We start from the raw sequence: 19,456 nt of genomic DNA, 5'->3' as shown, positions 1-19,456 counted from the left end.
GCATGATTGATGCATCTAAGAGAGTAGGCAAGAACAGTTTTATGGCCAAGACAACAGCAGGCCTGTCCATCTGTCCATCATCAAACTGAGTTGTACCCACTATTTATCAACAGGGGGTGGCCATGTGGGTATCACACTAAAATAGAATTTCTATCGTCAGGAAGACAAAGGGAGGAGGCAAGAAAAAGATTAACTGTTTCTGAATCGATTTCTGGATTAGGATTAGAATGAACTATACAAAAAATTTCTGCAACCTGGCCAGTGTGGCTCAATTGGTTGGAACATCATCCCATACACCAAAAGGTGGTGGGTTTAATTCCCAGTCAGGGCACATACCTGGGTTGTAGGTTCAATCCCCTGTTGAGTGCATGCAGGAGGCAACCAATTTCTCTCCCACATCAATGTTTCTCTCAAATCAAAAATAAGAGAGAATTTCTGCTTGTTTCTTACTCATAGACTATAAAGCTTTTATTCATTATTTTATTCATTCATTAAACATTTTCTGGGTGCTTTTTAGAAGCCAGGCACCATGCTAGCTACTAAGGATAATTTCCTTATCTTAGGGATTCTGTTTCATGAGGAGGACAGAGAAATAAACAATTATAATACAGTAAGAGGACAACTAATATACATACAATGTGCCATGGGAACCCAAAGAAAGAAGTAATTACCTATGCAAAAATATGACAACTTTACAAATTTGTATCATCTTTGCACAGGGGCTCAGCTAATCTTCTCTGTAATATTCCTGTGTTGTTATAAGTGCCACAGGAGTGAGACCAACTACAGAAATAGAATGGAAAATCCAAGAAGGAACAGATGGGTCTTGATTAACTGTGTTTGTCTTGTGGTGCAAAAAAAGTATTGTTGCCATTACCTTCATTTATTGCATCCTTTTTTTTTTTTTAAGTTAGTGTGTCTTTAATTTTATGTGATTTTTTTTATCTTATTAACTCTAAACATGTAAATTTCTATTTTCTATAATATCAGTATGTTTGAAGGTGTGATCACTTGACAATACAGGTAGATACAGATATGGGCATAGATGTAGAACTTTATACAGATATAGATGTAGATATAAAATAGATAGCTTCTTGGCTTCTGGATATATTATTTATGACATATTTCTTGAATTTTCAATGAAACATTTTCTTTCAGGCAATTTCCTAACAGAAAAGTGAATGTAAGGCATAGTATTTATTGGCATTTAGCAAAACTAAGGGATTAGTGCAAATAAAGCCTCCGTGCTTTAAGACATACTATAAAGACTTCCTTTCAATTGTAGAAATGAATAAAGAGTGAATCAAGGGACTCCCATTTAAACTAAAGCATAAAGTCTGTGTAAACCACCAGCTTGAAAATCCTATTTAAATATCTACTGGCTTTGTTGCTAACATGTGCACTTGGAGACAGGAAGTTCTTTCACAATGGTTTCAGATGAAATTTATTATTCTGACACAATTGGGTATGAAATCATTTGCCTTATCTCATCTTGGTTATCTCTGGCATTGGTGCTCCTCTTTGTTGTCTCTGAAGCCATATAGTACCCTAAAGCTACATATCTAAAAACATTGGCATTCCCTTCCATGACTCCCCCACAGTCACAGGAGCCAATGGTACATTCTGAAGTGTTGCACAAGACTTCAGTTTGCTTCAGGCATAGCACCAGGCTTTCCCAGAGTCTGGGTCAGCCTGGGAGAACCCACTCTAGAGAATAACAGCCATCATTCTCCCTACCTCTAATGTGCTGTCCTGGTGGGCACCAAAACTAAAATGCTTTAACTCAAGAGATCATAGTGACACTGGTAATAATCTGGTTATTAATTAACTGGAAAGGAGCAAAGGGAAGGCCAGGTAATAAGGGCATGTCATTTGTACAGCTTTGCCAGGAAGCTGCAGTTTTACACTCTCCAGGTCTGTTCCCTGCAGATCACTGGGAGAAGGAACTGGACAATAGACGCATGCCCAGTAAGGTCTGGGTTTCATGGGAAGGTGCTTGCCTGTCAGTCACACATGGGAACAAATCATTGGCCAGAACAGGTATGTCCACTGCATGCGCCTGCAGATTTGATATTTAAACTTCTAAGCAAAGGGAGTTCTCTCTCACTCTCTTTCTGCCCATGTGTGACTCCTGGTTTGAGAGCTCTCATGCTCTGCACTCACCCACGTGGCCCACAGCCGTGTGGACCCCTCACATTGGACTAATGGACTTTGATTAGCCTGATGCTAAACTGGACTTAACTCCACCATGGAACAGACACTCTGGATGCTGGCTTTGCTTTTAGCTCTGCCGAACCCCTAACAGCCTCTCTTCCAGGAGTGGCTGCAAGGAAATGGGACTTTAAACACTGAGGAATGTAACTCCACAAGAATACAGCTTTTTACCATATTTCATCCTCTCGTGGTGGCCTTTGGAAATGCTTAATCCAGTGGCTCCCCAAGAATCCCTCTCCCACTAGCAATAGAGAAGGGTGATCCACAGACAATTCTCTGATAACAATAGTCACACTGCTCCTATTATGCATCAGTCTGACAAGACATGAAACTCCCAGCTTTACCTCTAATCTCTACTTCAGTCACATAATTGACCTTTTCCACATGACAAAATTTCATTTGTACTTTAGATATGTATTGTAAAAGCCACAGTGCCCATATATAGATATTTCCTTAATGTTTTCATTTTGTCCATCTATAAATTCTATATACGCAATTCTTGGTCACTGGTCTCAGTGTGATTCTAGTATTATGACACCTGGCACAGTTTTGCAGGCAATTTTACATTTACTGAGTATTTACTACAGATAGTGGTAGCGCTGGTGGTGCTGGGCTTCCTAGCTCCACAAGTTATCACAGATCTGTACTGTGATTTTCTGTGATTTTTATTACAGATTTCTAATCATCGTAGTTCTTTTTCATTTATTGCACTTGTCTAAACTGCAAAGAAAATTTGATGAAAAAATAAAAAGTATATGTCCTTACAGTGACTTGAGTAATGACTCAAGCCCAGAGTCTGACTTATAAATGCTATAAAGTCATTCATTATCTTAAGGTCAAAGGCCTGCAAGCTACTTGACATTAAATAGAGGCCAACAGAAGCATCAATTAGTGGAAGTAAAAAAAAAAAAAAAGTGAATATTACTGTGGAAAAAGATGGTTTCTTTCTGATGCTAAAGTTGTGATGTTTCTTTTAGGTTATGTAATAACCAATATTCAGAAACGAGAGATAAGTATTGAATAAACAACATAAAAAGAACTAGGTACCACTAGACTTACGAGTGTATTATGGTTCTAAAAGTCCAGGAGCACACCAGCTGTGTAGTTCTAAGAAATGATTTTCCCTTAAAGCGTCAGCAGACATAGTAGCAATGCCCTGCTCTCTGCTCACATCAGCCAATCTAAGCTGCAATGTAGCTGGAGCACAAAACAGACTTTGTAGCTTTATGTCAAATACACTGACTCATTTGTAACACACTTCTGAATCTCAATTTATGAACAAAATAAAAACCACCATTTACTCAGCATATACAAAATCCTTGGGCACTGTGTCAATTTAATCCTTACTTCAGTCTACGAGATAATTACTGTTATTTTCTTTTACAGAGAAGCAAACAGATCTAAAAAACTAATCTGCCCAGGCATGAAGACATTAATAACACTGTTTATTTGCATAAAAGAAAATGTACTTCATGTCGGCCATTCCCCGGTTTTCATACTTGAGAAGAAATTGCAATCCACACTCAGAGGGCAGAGGCTGGGTGCAGAATCCCCCTAACATTCGCTGGAGCAGGGTCCCTGTCAGGAGCAGGCCACACAGTACAATGGATTTGCACCTTCAGGAGCCTAGTAGATTTAGACACTTCCTTGGGCCCTTTTTAAAGAGTCTTATTAGACCTGTGGATTCTATTTTTAATAAACCTTTTAATCTTTTTTAAATACTCAGCCAAAGAGCAAAGCTGCTGCTTAGCTTGAAGCTACACATTCTGTAGCTTCCATTTTAATTTGTACTTATGTAACCTTTTACCTTTTTTATAGCAAGAAATAGATTTCCCTTCATGAAAGAATAAAATGTGTCCTTAAGGAAAATAGCATTCGTTTTCAATAAACATGTACTAAGTAATTACCTTTTTGAAAGTTAAAGACTAAGCCTGAGGAGGGTAAAAAAGATGGATAAGACCTGTTCTGTGCCTGCCAGGGGCTTCAAACCTAATTATGGAGGCAGAAATAGGAGGAATCAGGGTCAAAATTTAAAGTGGAGTCAAATGGTCCCTCTCCAAGGAACAAATGCTGACACCTTGTTGCTTTGCTAGGAGCAAGCTGTGGCTTCCCAATGTGAGAGAGGGGGCTGGAAACAAAAATCCTCCAAGAGAAACATTCAAGATTCTATATCGAGCAATAACTGTTAAGGTGGAGGGCGTGATGCAGGAAAAAGGGGGCAGCTTCAAAACTGACTTGGGGACGCATGGGGATGCACAAGCTTTAACAAGCCCACAGCCCCTGCTCGCCCACCTTCCCGGGAATCACTGCACAGGGAGCCCCCAGGCATAGAGGAGGATGTCATGTGTCTTCAGAGGTCTTGAGATAGGAAAAGACAGAACCACAGTGTCTAACATGTTGTAGTTTTTCAGGTACTGCACCTAATGACACCATAGTGGATAGTCATTTTTCTATTTGTCCTTATTTAATACTGAACAAATAACATTTTACACAAAAACCCAGATCAAGAGGGACTTAATTCAGTAGCTGATTACCTTGGTCAGTCATTAAGATAAAAGGTTGTGTCTTCAGAAGAGGGCCTGAGTCGCTGCAAAGTTGAGTTGCTTAGAAAGCAGTCTGTGATAAAAACAAGTATGAAGATGGTTATCTAAAGTAAATGATTTTAACTTATCAAAAACCAACCTTTTGGGAATACCCCTATAACTTACTAGGGTTTATGTTCCCTAGATAACCAGAGAAGTAGTCTAATTCTCTTCTAACATAAAATACTGCAGGTATCCACTCTCTTTTGAGAAGACTTCATTGTGTCCTTTATTGCTAACATAAAATTCCCAATGCCGCAGCCCCCTCAATCTCTGCCAGCCCTTACTTTTATTATCTACTCTCACACTTCACATCCACCTGTGAAATACATTCTTAACCAGCTCATGTGTCTGTCTTATCCTCCACCCATATGCACCCTTTTTTCAGCATTCACACTTATGTTTTATATTTAACTGCCATGCTGAACAACAAATTGGATTGTGGTAGATGGCATTTCTCTTCTGAGTTTAGCATTTTTCCCTAATTACAGGGAGGTGTGTGTGTGTGTGTGTGTGTGTGTGTGTGTTTTAACTTGTTACCGAAAAAACAAAACAAAAGGCATTCTTAAAATAAAAAGGAAAAAAAGGTACTTAATTTTACCATATAAAAATTACTACTAAATTTTTTTTCCCCAGAAGTAGTTTTCTTATGTATGTTTTTCAATTTTATATTTCAAAATAATTTTAGACTTAGGAGAAAGTTGCAAAAATAGTTCAGAGAGTTCCTGTATACTCCTCACCTAGCTCCCCTACTGATATCTTTTATTACCATAGTATAATTATCAAAACCTTCTATGTATATTATGACAAGGTTAAATCATTCTTTTTGTTCATAGTTTCTTATATTCAATATAATAGCATAAGCATTTTGATTATTTAAAATTTTCAAAAACTTAATTTATAGTCCAAGTAATGTCATACTACATCGATATATATTTTTAACTATTTCCAGTGTTGAATAATTAGATTGCTTGCAATTTTTTTCTATTACTTAAAATCCTTATTAACACAGGTTATAATGTTTTAGGATATTTACTAATTATATAGGTCAAAAATTTTCTTTATGTGTTTATTTATTCGTGTATTTATTTTTGTTAATTCTCACTCGAGAACATTTTTCCATTGATTTTTATATTTTTATTTATTTTTTATTAATTCATTTTTGTTACAGATGTTTCTCCTTTTTTCCCCATTGACACCCTCCTGTCCATCCCCCCAACCCATCCCCAGCTTTCTTGACCATGTCCATCAGTTAAGTGTACATGCATATAAGTTCTGTGGTTTATCTCTTCCCTTCCCTCCACCCCCTCTTCTGAGGGTTGTCAGTCTGTACCCTATTTGTATGTCTCTGGGTCTACCCTGTTCCTCAGACTGTTATGTTCATTATATTCCACAAATAAGTGAGATCATGTAATATCTGTCTTTCTCTGCTTGGCTTGTTTTGCTTAGGATAATACTCTCCAGGTCCCTCCATGTCATCTCAAAGGATAAGAGATCTTTCTTTCTTGCAGCTGCATAATACTCCATTGTGTATATGTACCACAGCTTTTATATCCATTCGTCTACTGATGGACACTTGGGCTGTTTCCAGATCTTAGCTATTGTAAATAATGGTGCTATAAACATGGGTGTACATATATTCTTTCTGATTGGTGTTTCAGGCTTCTTAGGGTATATTCCTAGAAGTGGGATCACTGGGTCACATGGCAATTCAATTTTTAAGTTTTTGAGGTAACACCATAATGTTTTCCATAATGGCTGCACCAGTCTGCATTCCCACCAGCAGTGTACTAGAGTCCCCTTTTCTCCACACCCTCGCCAACACTTGTTGTTTGATGATTTGTTGATGGTGGCCATTCTGACAGGTGTGAGGTGATACCTCATTACTGTTTTAATTTGCAGCTCTCTGATGATTAGTGATGTTGAACATTTCTTTATATGTCTCTTGGCCATTTGTATGTCCTGTTTGGAGAGGTGCCTATTTAGTTCCTCTGCCCATTTTTTAATTGTTTTTTTTTTTGTCTTCTTTTTGTTGGGTTGTATGAGCACTCTATGTATTTTGGAAATTAACTCCTTATCTGATGTATCATTGGCAATGATGTTCTTCCATACAGTGGGTTCCTTTTCCATTTTGATGGTTGTTTCTTTTGCTGTGCAGCAGCTTTTGAGTTTGATGTAGTTCCATGTGTTCATTATTTCCTTTGTTTCTGTTGCCTTAGGTGATGTATCAATGAAAATTCTGCTGTGTATGATGTTCAAAATTTTGTTGCTTACATTTTCTTCTAGGATTTTTATGGATTCATGAGTCACATTTAAGTCTTTTATCCATTTTGAGTTTATTCTTGTGTATGGTATAAGTTGATGGTCTGGTTTCTTTTCTTTCTTTTTTTTTTTTTTTTTTTTTTGCATGTAGCTGTCCAATTTTCCCAACACCATTTATTTAAGAGGTTGTCTTTACTCCATTGTTTGCTCTTGCCACCTTGGTCAAATATTAATTGAGCATAATGTCTTGGGTTAATTTCCGGGTTCTCTGTTCTTCATTGTTTTTTAGAGTGAAAGGTGGGAAGGGGGAGAAACATCAATGTGAGAGAGACACATTGATTAGTTATCTCTGGCACATGCCCCCAACCTGGTCCTGGGTTTGAAACTGCAACCAGTTAGATGCCCTTGACTAGGAATCGAACCTGTGACCCTTTAGTCAGCGGGCGGATACTCTAACCATTGAGACAAACTGGCCAGGGCATCACATTTTTCTTTAATTTTGCATTTTCATTGTTACATGTTAAGAAGCCCAGAGCTGACATTTCATATTGCTCATAATCATTTTTCTATTTCATAAAATTTTGAAACTTTAAAGCTTTGCTTCAAATTTCTAATTATAATCCAATACCACACTCCCAATCTTCTCTGTCTTGCTACAGCTGAGTCCTCAGCTGGCCGTGATTTGAGACACATTAACAGAAAGACCTGCCTGGTTGAAATAATGTTCAGATCCCTTAGGCAGACAGGTGAAGTCCCATGGTAGAGAAGGCACACTGGGTTCCAATAACCGAATGACAATTTCCTAATTAAAAGCATCTAACTCTCTTTCTTCAACCTTTGTACTTCTTTGGCATCCTTCTGCCTGTAATTTTATTTCCCAAGCTTTCTTTCCCACAGGGAATAAAATGGGCTGACAAGCTGACATGACTATTCTAGTCTTTGTGGAAGTTAATTTTTTCAGAGACTTGTACATTGATGTTCTCATTTATAATCAGACTCTTGAAAATTTGGTTAGAAGGAATCGGTTTGCCTGGGCCGGTTCACTTCTGAGCGACCACATAGTAACCCGGTTCGGAACCTGAGAGCTGTGGGTCCAGCTCTGGACAACGACAATCAGTAAGTAATGACACGTACACTGGACACCAGGCTGGAACTGCCATTCAGATTTAACAGCACAATATTTTACAGAAAAGTTGCGAATATTCAATGAGTTCATATATGTTAAAGTGCCTGGCATATGTGAGACTCTCAATAAACTGTCATTAGTTTATCATTTTTATTTTTTAAATCATATGCAACTCAACAGGGGAAAAAATCTTAGTTTGGAAAATTTCCAGATGAACTGAAATGGTCCTCACATTTTTTCCCCACTCCACCCCAATTTATCCCTAACTCCCCCTTTTTCAAAGAGTTTTCTTTTAGTGTTTTCTCATTTGTACAACTACCTTTTGCTATTGGCTATCCTCATAGTTTATCTGTCAGTAATACTTAGTAATACTGCAAAAAAATAATAATATCTAAAAATACTATATATTCTGAGGAATAACTTATAAGCTCTGTGATCTTGGGCAAGTCACTTAAGCTTTCTACATGACGGTGTCATTAGTCAGTAACTATGCCTTCTCGGCCCATTCTGTAATGTCTTCCATCTCTCATATCTATAAACTATTTCACCACTGATTCTTCAGGACTTAGCACAAAGTATGTGTTACTGGCATTTATGTCGAATCCTTCGATAGATATATTTTAAGGCTACATTTTGCTCACAAATATCATAAAGAAGCTCAATTTTTACAATAAAGAAAATAAAATTCAGTCATTAACTTGCTATTCATAAAATTTAAAGTTCTGGTTTAAAGAAAGATGATTGACAAAAAATGTATTGACTGATGGTAATGAATAGACACGAATGCAAGCTATGCTAACCTCAACACTATTATGACGGGTGAGTGAGTGGGTGGGTTGGTGGATCAATGAAAAAAATACTTCATTCATACAAAATTATACCCATCTAATTTTTTTAGAGTATATATTCCTGACCAGGTTTTTCCCTTTGGGCTTTATTCCCTACCTCTGAATGTTCAGAAAACCTTGCTCACAATAACTAATTTGACAAATTTATCCCCCTGGAGTTTCTGTCACTTTTCATAAATGATGACACCTTTCAATATTGATTGTAATCACAATACATTAGAGAAGCTTCCATTTGCGGCTCTTTGGTTTTATAGTGGTATATTTACTTTCTAGAAATTAGCTTTCTATTTCACCCATTCCACATTTGTGACGATAAAAAATTATAAATGATAACTTTCCCATACTTTTCATTTCTTTTTGTTAAACAATTTAATAAATTGGAGAATTTTTAAAAATTTTATTGCAACATATTACTGCTGGCATACAGCAGAAACCAGTACAACAGTTTGAAAATTATACACCAAATCAAGAATAGAAAAACTTGAGCTTACGGAAAAGGCCTTTTCTACTAAACCTCACTTTTCTAGAACTATATTTCTGTTTTGTTTCTTCCTTTATCCATAATCACTGTGTTCTAAGTAAAATTATTCATATTTTATAGACTTTAGTTTCCCTCCATTTTTAGTACAGTCTAACAAATGTTATAGATCATCTGCTACAAGTCAGCCACTGTATCAGGTTCTTAGGAGTCAAAGATTAATAAGACATTTTTTCTAACTCTCTTAAAGTTCATAGCTTAATTAGTATATTGTTTTTGCTTTTCAAAGCCTCTGCTCTCATTCTCATTTCAATCAGATTTGCTCTACTTTTACCAGTTTTATATTTAGGGGTTTGCTATATTACTGCTCTAAGATGTTTGAAAAATCACTGGTCTGGAGGAACCAACAGACATTTAAATAATTACAATTCAATGTTATCAAGGCAATAAATGTATTCTCAGCCTGGGTTCCCCAGAATATAGAGCCTAAGACAAAAGAGTGTGATTTAGGGAATAAGAGTGAGGGAAGAGAGAGCAAAGGAGGAAAGGAAGGAGAGTCAAGCCATGGTTCACTATTGAGGTGACTGGCTACCCATACAGACGGCTGGGAATTCATTCTGATAGAACCGTCATGACAAACTCCAAGGGAAAGAAAGTAGGAAGCATGTATCCATTACTCTGTTCTTCATTGGTCAAGAGCACCCTCCTCCCCCAAGCATTAACTCCTCGTCACTTCTGGGTTTCACATGCTTGAGTGCTGAGCAAAATCCCAGCAGTATCCCATGCTACCTCACCATCAAGTAAGTATTCCTTGGGGGTAGAGTGTGGGAGTGAGAGGGAAACTGCACAAGCCTGAGGAAGGGCACTGTCAGGTTGCCCCTGCATAAAGATGGACAGCATCTTCACAGAAATTGTCATTGTGATTGTGGCTGGAATAAGGTCGAGCAAAGAATATTTGAAGTGGTGCATGAGAGGCATCTGATATAAGGCACAGAAGTAGAACAGAGTAGAGAATGGTTAATGATTCATTCTTCCTGGAAAAGAGGAGTCAGGAAAAATTTCACAGACATAAAATTCCTCAGAAAAAGTCTTAAAATGGCACAAGGGGATGCATATTTTAGACAGACGCAGAGGCATGAAACATCAAGATGTATTTCAAAGATTATGAGAAAATCAGTATTCCTGGAGTTGAAGTGGCAATAGATGGGGTTAGAGATGTGGACAAAGCCCAAAACATAATGGATTTAAAAGGCCACGTTAGGAGTTATTTGGTACCAGGGAAAAAAAACAAAAGGGCAGTCATTTGAGTGGTTTTAAATGAAAAAGTAAATTTGGGAGAGGGTGTAATGGAATAATACTGATCAACATTATTATATTTGTGAAATGAGAAGTGGGATGTGTGAAAAGAAAGTAGGAAATACCAAAAGGTAGAATATTGTCTTTCGATAGATTATGTTATGTTAAGGACACAGATTGTAAACCCTAGATCAACCACTAAAAAGAGAATAATAAAGGTATAGCTAAGAAGCCAATAGAGAAAATAAAATAAAACATACAAAAATATTCAATCAACCCAAAAGTGAGGAGAAAGGAGCAACGGAGCAAAACACATAAGAAACAGCATAAAGAAAATAGCAGGATAGTATACCTAAGCCCAAACATTTCAATAATCATACTAAATGTAAATGGACTAAACAACTACAATTAGAAGGACAAATCAATGTAATATGCTTGAACCTCACAGATACTATGTCAACTGAAAGTGAACACAAAGGAGTACACACTGAATAATTTAATTTGTTTGAAAGTTTAAAGCAGACAACTTTATATTGATATAAATCAGATCAGTGGTTATCTAGGACAAAGGGTTAGAAAACAAGACAGTCTGAGTCAGTCTCAAACAGTCAAAGTTACAAGAAGAAAAGAGTTGTAGATGGGAGGCCAGAGGAGCACTAATTTCTGCCACAGTTACTAACAGATAGAGTCAGGATTTGATCTAGATTATTTCCCAAACCTGTGAAGTATGATGCTATATGAATAAAGTTCTCCATAAATTCTTCCAAAGACATCTTAATATGCCAAGCAAAGGGAAGAAATTTGATCCTGAGCAACATGGATTGGTATGTGTGCCTCAGAAAGCATGTAGGCATTTGTTAAAGAACACATTCGTTTCTATTTTTCTTAAAGTGGAAGAAGTGAGTATGGGAAGGGGAGGGGTGGGAAATGATGACTATAGCTGAACTTCACATATTTGCTATCTGAATAGCCTTGCCTGTTGTGTTTCTCTATGATTTATACAAGTTCTTTAATGTCTCATATATCTAGAAATGTCTCATATATCTCTGGTAATTTTCACATTCTTCAAGTGTTATCTGGGTGTGAATATGAGGCAAGATAGGCAGAATATCATCTCTAAGAAAATGAAGATTTCAAATGAGGAAAGAAGGACATGGTTCATATTTAGAAGGCTTAAATGTTTCCACATGACTGAAATCCAAAGCACACTCTATTCATCTCCAGCTATGAGATCAAGCCCATACATATTTATTACGTACATAGTACGTAACCAGTACTCTGGTCAATTGAAATGGATGTCATTTCCTTGCTGAAGACTTCAGTAGATGTGAAAAACATTTTTTTCAAGTATAAAATGTGATAAGTGGTCATTGTTATTTACAAATCTATTAATATACAAATTTTTGTCAATGAGTCAAACATTAAGAATTCATTTTCAGCCCTGGCCGGTTTGGCTCAGCGGTTAGAGCGTGGGCCTGCGGTCCGAAGAGACCCGGGTTCGGTTCCCGCTAAGGGCACGTACTTCGGTTGCAGTTTGTCCCCTGCCCTGGTTGGTCGTGCGGGTGGCAGCCACTCGATGTGTCCCTTCACGTCGATGTTTCTCTCTCTCTCTCTCCCTCCCACTCTATCTGTACAAAAAATGGAAAAATATCCTCGGGTGAGGATAAAAAAAAAAAAAAAAAAGATTTCATTTTCAGTCTAAATATTAAAGCTTCATTCCATATTAGCCCACTCCAAAAACAAGGGTAAATTCAGCAACCATTTATTGAGCACCTACTATGACCCATGCATTTTGTGTGCTAGGTTCAGAAATAAAATAAAGCTTAGTTTTTGCCCTCAAAAAAGAAAAAATTCACAATCTAATTATGACTGTTTGATAAGTGTTATAGCAGATGTATGTAAATGGCACAACAAATATCCTTGTAATTCTGGTTTGTTTCCTTCACATTTTTCATTTTTATTACTTTTTAAGAAGTAAATAGCAACAGAGTTGAGCAAGATGCTCAAGTAATAGCAAGTACACTGCAGAGCTTATGCCTGAGAGAATCTAAAAACATACTATTTAAAGTTTTGTCAATTGTTCAAATGTAACACAAATTTTCAAATTACTTTACCAAAGATCAGTTGTGTTGGTTACAGACACATATTCGTTATTTTCTGTTGGAGATTTCAGAATGCTGCCTGTAAACTAGCATAGATATCACATTGCACTAAAACCAACTGAAGTGGATATTCAAGACAAGCACAGTTCACTGATCTTTGTCATCTAGAAGCAAAGCACTTGCACACTATTGATTTGTCATTCCACTCTTAAAAAAAAGGAATACATATATACTGTCTTAATACTGTTGGTTGGTTCACTTCTTTTTAAAAAGAAAAAAAATTAAAGGTTATGTTTAGAGAATCCTCAAACTTTCATATAGAACTACAAGGTATGAACGATATATAATTTTCTATTATTATCAATTCTGTGATATCTTGTTTTCAAGTCCTGAGACTTCAATATTGATTCACTGTCATAAAACCAACACTGTCTGATTTAAATAAAACACATTTATGTGAAATATCAAATTTATCCAGAGAGAAGGAATATGCAGAGTGATCCTACTCACCCATATCCCCCCAAATCAACAAATGATAAAGTACTTTATTATTATTTCTATTAAATAAAACTCAAGCCATCTGGCCAGTGTGGCTCAGTGGTTGAGCATCGACCCTTGCACCAAGAGGTCGCCAGTTCAATTCCCGGTCAGGACACATGGCCAGGTTGTGGGCCCAATCCCCAGTGTGGGGCTTGCAGGAGGCGACCAAGCAATGTTCTCTCTCATCGATGTTTCTCTCTCTCTCTCCCTTTCACTTCCTCTCTTTCTCAAATCAATAAAGAAAAAAAAATTTTTTTTAAGTGAAATCTTATTTTAAAAAAAACAAAAAATTAGTCACTGATGGACTCAAGATTTCCAAAGGAAGTCAGTGTATAAACACTAACTGCTCATTGATATGTAACGACTTACAATAATCTGGTTATCTACTGAGAAGAAAAGTCTTACAAACATGTAAGCATGAGAAAATATAAGTGTATATTCTTAGTGTTAAATTGAACTGTACAGAGTATTAGAAACTATATATAGTAAATAAACAGCTCCTACACATATTAATAGTCTTGCTCAAACAAGTGCAATAGGAAATAGTGATAAGCAGTCAAGGAAAAGAAAGAAGTGAAATAGAGTGCTACATGAAGAACAGAATATAAGTAAAAGAAGAGCAGAACAATTTAAATGCTGGGAACCACACAGGGCTGGAAATGCACACAGGCTGTGGTAGTTGGTAGGGTCACAAAAAGGATAGCTCTGGCTCTTATGGTCAGTTAGCACCAAGCACTGGGTATAATAATGTCAGACAGTTAGGTTTGGAGCACTGAGTACTATTCTGAGGAGTTTGAATCTGACCTAGTAGAAAATCGGGAACCATTGGAAGTAGTAAAGAAGAAGTAAGTGGTTAATATACAAATGAAGACACCTAGAAGAATAGTCTCAAGTTTGAGGGGAAATCTGTGAGCAAGATGCTAAAGCCTTGATAGGCATGAGAGAGTAACAAAAATGTTAGTCAATCATAGTACACAGAAAGGATAGGGGGTGGTTTCCAAAGAGCACACAACTCAAATGAAATTAGAGAGATCTGTGATACATGGAGCAGAAAAGAATGAGAAGCACCCACTCTAGGAAGCTCCATGGGAAGGTGTTCTTTAGATAGAACCAGGTTTCTGAAACAGCAGAGAAATAGGTAGAGACAAAATTTTATGGAGTGAGTTGGTGGAGGAGTTGGGTGTGGGAGCTTAGGAAAATTAAATTAAGTAATTAATAGAGTACATAACATAAAAGTGATTATTTGCACATCCAGGACCAGGGTTAAACTTCATTGCCACACCCTTAAGAGGGAAGTACTTATGGAAAAATATTTTTAAAAATACTTTAAGAATTTAAGAGGTGATTGGGAGGAAGGGGAAGGAAATCTTCCTGGTCCTAAAATGCCACTACCTCATTGCATTCCCATTCGCCCATCTACTGAGTGGCTTGATCGGACCACTTCAAATCACTCTAGTTTTATGAACATTAGCCTCTTGTCCTTAAACATCCTTTCAAATATAATAAAATTATTCATGATGATTTAAGATGTAACTTCATCAAAGTTGCTAATCCCTGTACTCACTCATGCTTAGCTCTTGTATAGTGCCTAGCGCAGTGTTTATTGACTACATATTCAAATATTTATTACATGACATCAAAACATAAATAAAAAAAGAAAGACTAGATAAACTGGATTTAATCAACATTAAAATTTCTTTTGTTCTGCAAATGATACAATCAAGAAGTTAAAAAGACAACCCACAGAATGGGAGAAAATATTTGCAAATCATATATCTGATAAATGACTTGTATCCAGAACTTACAAAGAAATTTACAACTCTGAAATGAAAAGACAAACAGCCCAATTTAAAAGTGAATAAAGATTTGAAGAGACATTTCTCTAAAGATCTACATGTAGCCAATAATCACATGACAAGATGTTGAACATCATTAGTCATCAGGAAAATGCAAATCAAAACCACAATGAGGTATCACTTCACATCCACTGGGATGGCTATAAGAAGAAACAAACAATATAAATGCCAGTGAGGATATGGAGAAATTGGAACCCTCGCACGTGGCTGAGAGGAATGAAAAATGATGCAGTCATCTTGAGAAACAGTTCAACAGTTCTTCAAAAAAGTAAACATAGAGTTTCCATATGACCCAGCATTCCACTCCTAGGTATATATATACTGCCCCCCCCAATGAAAATATATGTCCACAGAAAAAGTGTACACATGTGTTTATAGAAGCTTTATTTACAATAGCCAAAATGTAAAAAAGTGGAGATAACCCAAATGCCCATCAACTAGAGAATGGATAAGCAAAATGGAATATTATTTGTCCATAAAATGACTGAATAAAGTGTCCAGAATAGGTGAAACTATAGAAATATAAACTAAGTAAGTGATTGCCTAGGATTAGAAGAATTTGGAGGGATGAGGAGTGATTGTCAATAGAATAGGGGCTTCTTTAATGGGGGGACAAAATGTTCTAAAATTAGATTGTAATGATTGTTGCACAATCCTGTGAATACACTAAAAGAAAAATTGAACATTTAAAATGGGTGAATGGTGTGGTGTGTTAATTATATCTTGAAAAAGAAAGTTATACAAAAATAGTTTTTAACATTTTGGCTGGTTTCTGTTGTCCCACCAAAGTTTTATCTAAGGTGATTTGATCCCCTACCTTCCTGTGACCCAAGACTCAGTAAATGCCTCCAGAAATGGAAATAACCTCAGTTTCCACTTACTTAAACAGGCTACTATCTTCCAAAATGTTTATTAAGGCCTGCCTTGTTCATGCTTCAGACTTTCTTAAAATCTCTCTCAAAATAAAAGTGGCATCTGGCCTCTGCATGCCCTGTACCTCTGGCTTAATGGCCCCAGGCCCAGTACTGGTGGCAGCCAGCCGTGGTTCATAGCTTGAGCACCTCCAAGCTCAGCAAAAGTAGCAGCCATATGAAGATTGCTTTGTAGCTCATACCAGGTGGCCCAGGGCAAAACACAGGTGGTGGCTGACTTGGTCTGTACCTCCTGGGAGGCTCAAGAGGCAGCACACCTGGTGAAGGGCTTCAGACCATGTTGACATACTACCTCCACAAGTGATACACTCAAGGGTCAAACTCAGCAGGCACCAGAGCCCCACTGAAGTAGGCCTTGCTCTGTGGGGTAGACCCCTGCACAGCTGATTGTCCACAGTGGTCAGAACTAATCCTTGTAGCTGATTGGCCTGGGGTAAATCACTCCCACTGATGTATCAATAACAATCAAAGTTCAACTACAACAGGAGGGTTACACAGCCCACATAGGAGGCACACTTATAGTACCTAGTTTGGGTGAAGAAGAGGCTGTGCCTCTGGATGCTACAGGACACCTACTACATAAGGCCACTCTACCAAGCCCAGGAGACATAGCAGCTCTACCTAATACACTTAAAGAAACACAGGAAGTCTGCCAAATGAGGAGACAAGGAAATATGTCCCAAATGAAAGAACAGAACAAAACTCCATAAAAATAACTAAACAAAATGGAGACAAGCAATCTACTAGATACAGAGTTCAAAACACTGGTTATAAGTACACTCAGTGAACTTAGGGGGAGAATAGGTAAACTTAGTGACAACTTCAACAAAGAGATAGGAAACATAAAAAGGGAACAAGAAAACATAAAAAAAGAACCAGTCAGAAATTAATAATATATTAACTGAAACAAAGAATATATTACAGGGAATCAACAGTAGAGTAGATGAAGCAGAGATTTGGAAGATAAGAAAGCAGAAAACACCAGATCAGAACAATAAAAAAAAAAAAAAAAGAAGAAGAAGAAGAAAAGAAAGAAAGAGAGAAAGAATCCTCCAAAATGAGGATTAGATAGGAAGCCTTTGGGACAACCTCAGTCATACCAACTTTCACATTGTGGGGTGCCTGAAGGAGAAGAGAGAGAGCAAGGAGTTGAAAAACTATGTGAAAAAATAATGATGGAACACTTTCTTAACAAGGGGAAGGAAACAGACATTCAAGTCCAGGAAGCAGAGTCCAAAACAAGATGAACCCAAAGAGGTCCACACCAAGACATGTAATAATTAAAATGCTAAAGGTTAAAAACAAAGAGAGAATCTTAGAAAGAGTAAGAGAAAAGCAGTTAGCTACCTACAAGGGAACTCCCATAAGACTGTCAACAGATTTCTCCACAGAAACTTTGCAGGCCAGAAGGGAGTGGCAAGAAATATTCCAAGTGATTAAAAGCAAGGACCTACAACCAATATTACTCTGCCTGGCAAAGCTATGATTTAGAATCAAAGGACATAGAAAGAGCTTCTCAGAAAAAAAAAACCTAAAAGAGTTTACCACCACCAAACCAGTATTACATGAAATGTTAAAGGGTCATCTTTATAAAGAAGAAGAAAGAAAAAGAATTTTTAAAATATATGAATAATGACAATCAATACATATCTATCAACAATTGAATCTGAAATAAACAAACAAGCAGAACAGAAACAGACTCATCGATACAGAGAACATTTTGGTGGTTGCCAGATGGGAAGGGGGTTGTGGGATGGGTGAAAGGTGAAGGGATTAAGATGTACAAATTGGTAGTTACAGAATCATTGTGGGGATGTAAAGTACAGCATAGGGAATGTAGTTAATAATACTGTAGTAACTATGCATGGTGTCAGATGGATGCAAAATTCATCAGGATGATGACTTATTAAGTTACATAATGGCTAATCACTGTGTTGTACACCTGAAACTAATATAATATTGTATGTCAACTGTAATTGAAAAATTAAAAATTATCTTTAAAAATGTTTATTACCTACTATGAAATCACTACTATATTGACAAATGAACCTATACCTTCTTCAGATTTCTAATTTAGTTACATTTTTTATGCATACTTTTAGTGACCAAAACAAAAACCAGATTGATAATAAATTTTGTACTCAACCCTATTTACACCTGATGTAAAAATTTTACTAGGGTTAAAAATCACCTCTGATTAAAACTACTTTGCTTCAAGACTCCCACACATCTGTCCATGAGTTAATTCAACACTCTGCTAGCTATTTAGTTGTGGTTTCTAGAAGCAAACGATACGTCAGTTTTTATTTCTATGGATTACTTTTATCTGAAATATTTTTCTGCATGATCCAAATTTACTAGAATCATAATCTGTTCTTTATAATACATGAAAAGGTGGGGAAATGAATTATGTGTAATTAGACATGGAGCATTACAGTATACCATCAGTTTATTACTAGTGAATTTCTTGATAATACTAAAGGAGAGAGTATAAATATTTCATTACAATGAAGCTATTCTAGAGTAATTTGTTCAACTTACTCTTATCCTATAAAATTGCTCTTACCCTGCTTAATTTTTTTTCAATATATTTAATACAAATTGGCATACTTTACATGCAGTTGTCTCTTTTTTTTAATTGTCTTTCTTCACTTAGGGGAATGTAAATACTATGAGAACCGTGATGGCATTTTTCACTACTATAACTCCAGCAACTATAACATCCAATACTATAGGGCTCAATATTCCAATATTGTAGGTGATTATATCACAAAAATCAAGATCTATCTCTACTGTATGCAGAATAAGATTTTGCATTTTCACAAATATAGTGAACAAAAATGTTTGAGGTTATTATTTATTGTCATACTATGGTTATTTTACATTTATTGCTTATTAGTATTTTATTTTACCATGAAGTGATGGCTATAATCTAATTTGTATTGGAAGAGGGGAAATGAGAAAATTCTATATGGAACTACAAGTTACCTTTTATCAAGAGAAAAATTAATGTAATTATAACAAACACAACTTTAAGATCTTTTAATAAAATTTTTATAGATAGCTTCTTTTTAGATAGTTATATGAGACTATTTTCCATTTTTATTCATATTATCTTTCTTCTCTGTGCCTCCCCCATCATCGCCTCTATGAAAAATGTTTTTAAATTCTTATTTTTACTTTCTTTAGAAATAATTCCAAAAGTTATACCACCATTTTT

The 19,456-nt window shown here is 36.4% G+C and overlaps 1 protein-coding gene and 1 non-coding gene across 2 annotated transcripts in view; both read right to left on the bottom strand.

The window, feature by feature from the left end:
- SLC44A5 (solute carrier family 44 member 5) overlaps nt 1-19,456 on the bottom strand; it is a 305,936-nt gene that overhangs the window by 247,525 nt on the left and 38,955 nt on the right. The window lies entirely within an intron of this gene.
- On the bottom strand, nt 678-780 carry LOC118627352. The gene has a single exon (XR_004959108.1). It is a non-coding gene; the product is annotated as a U6 spliceosomal RNA (small nuclear RNA).

The sequence above is a fragment of the Molossus molossus genome, unplaced genomic scaffold (genome assembly GCF_014108415.1).
Source record: "Molossus molossus isolate mMolMol1 unplaced genomic scaffold, mMolMol1.p scaffold_m16_p_12, whole genome shotgun sequence".
Taxonomy (NCBI): domain Eukaryota; kingdom Metazoa; phylum Chordata; class Mammalia; order Chiroptera; family Molossidae; genus Molossus; species Molossus molossus.
Note: the sequence above shows the minus strand (reverse complement) of the source record. Positions and strands in the feature narration are given on the sequence as shown.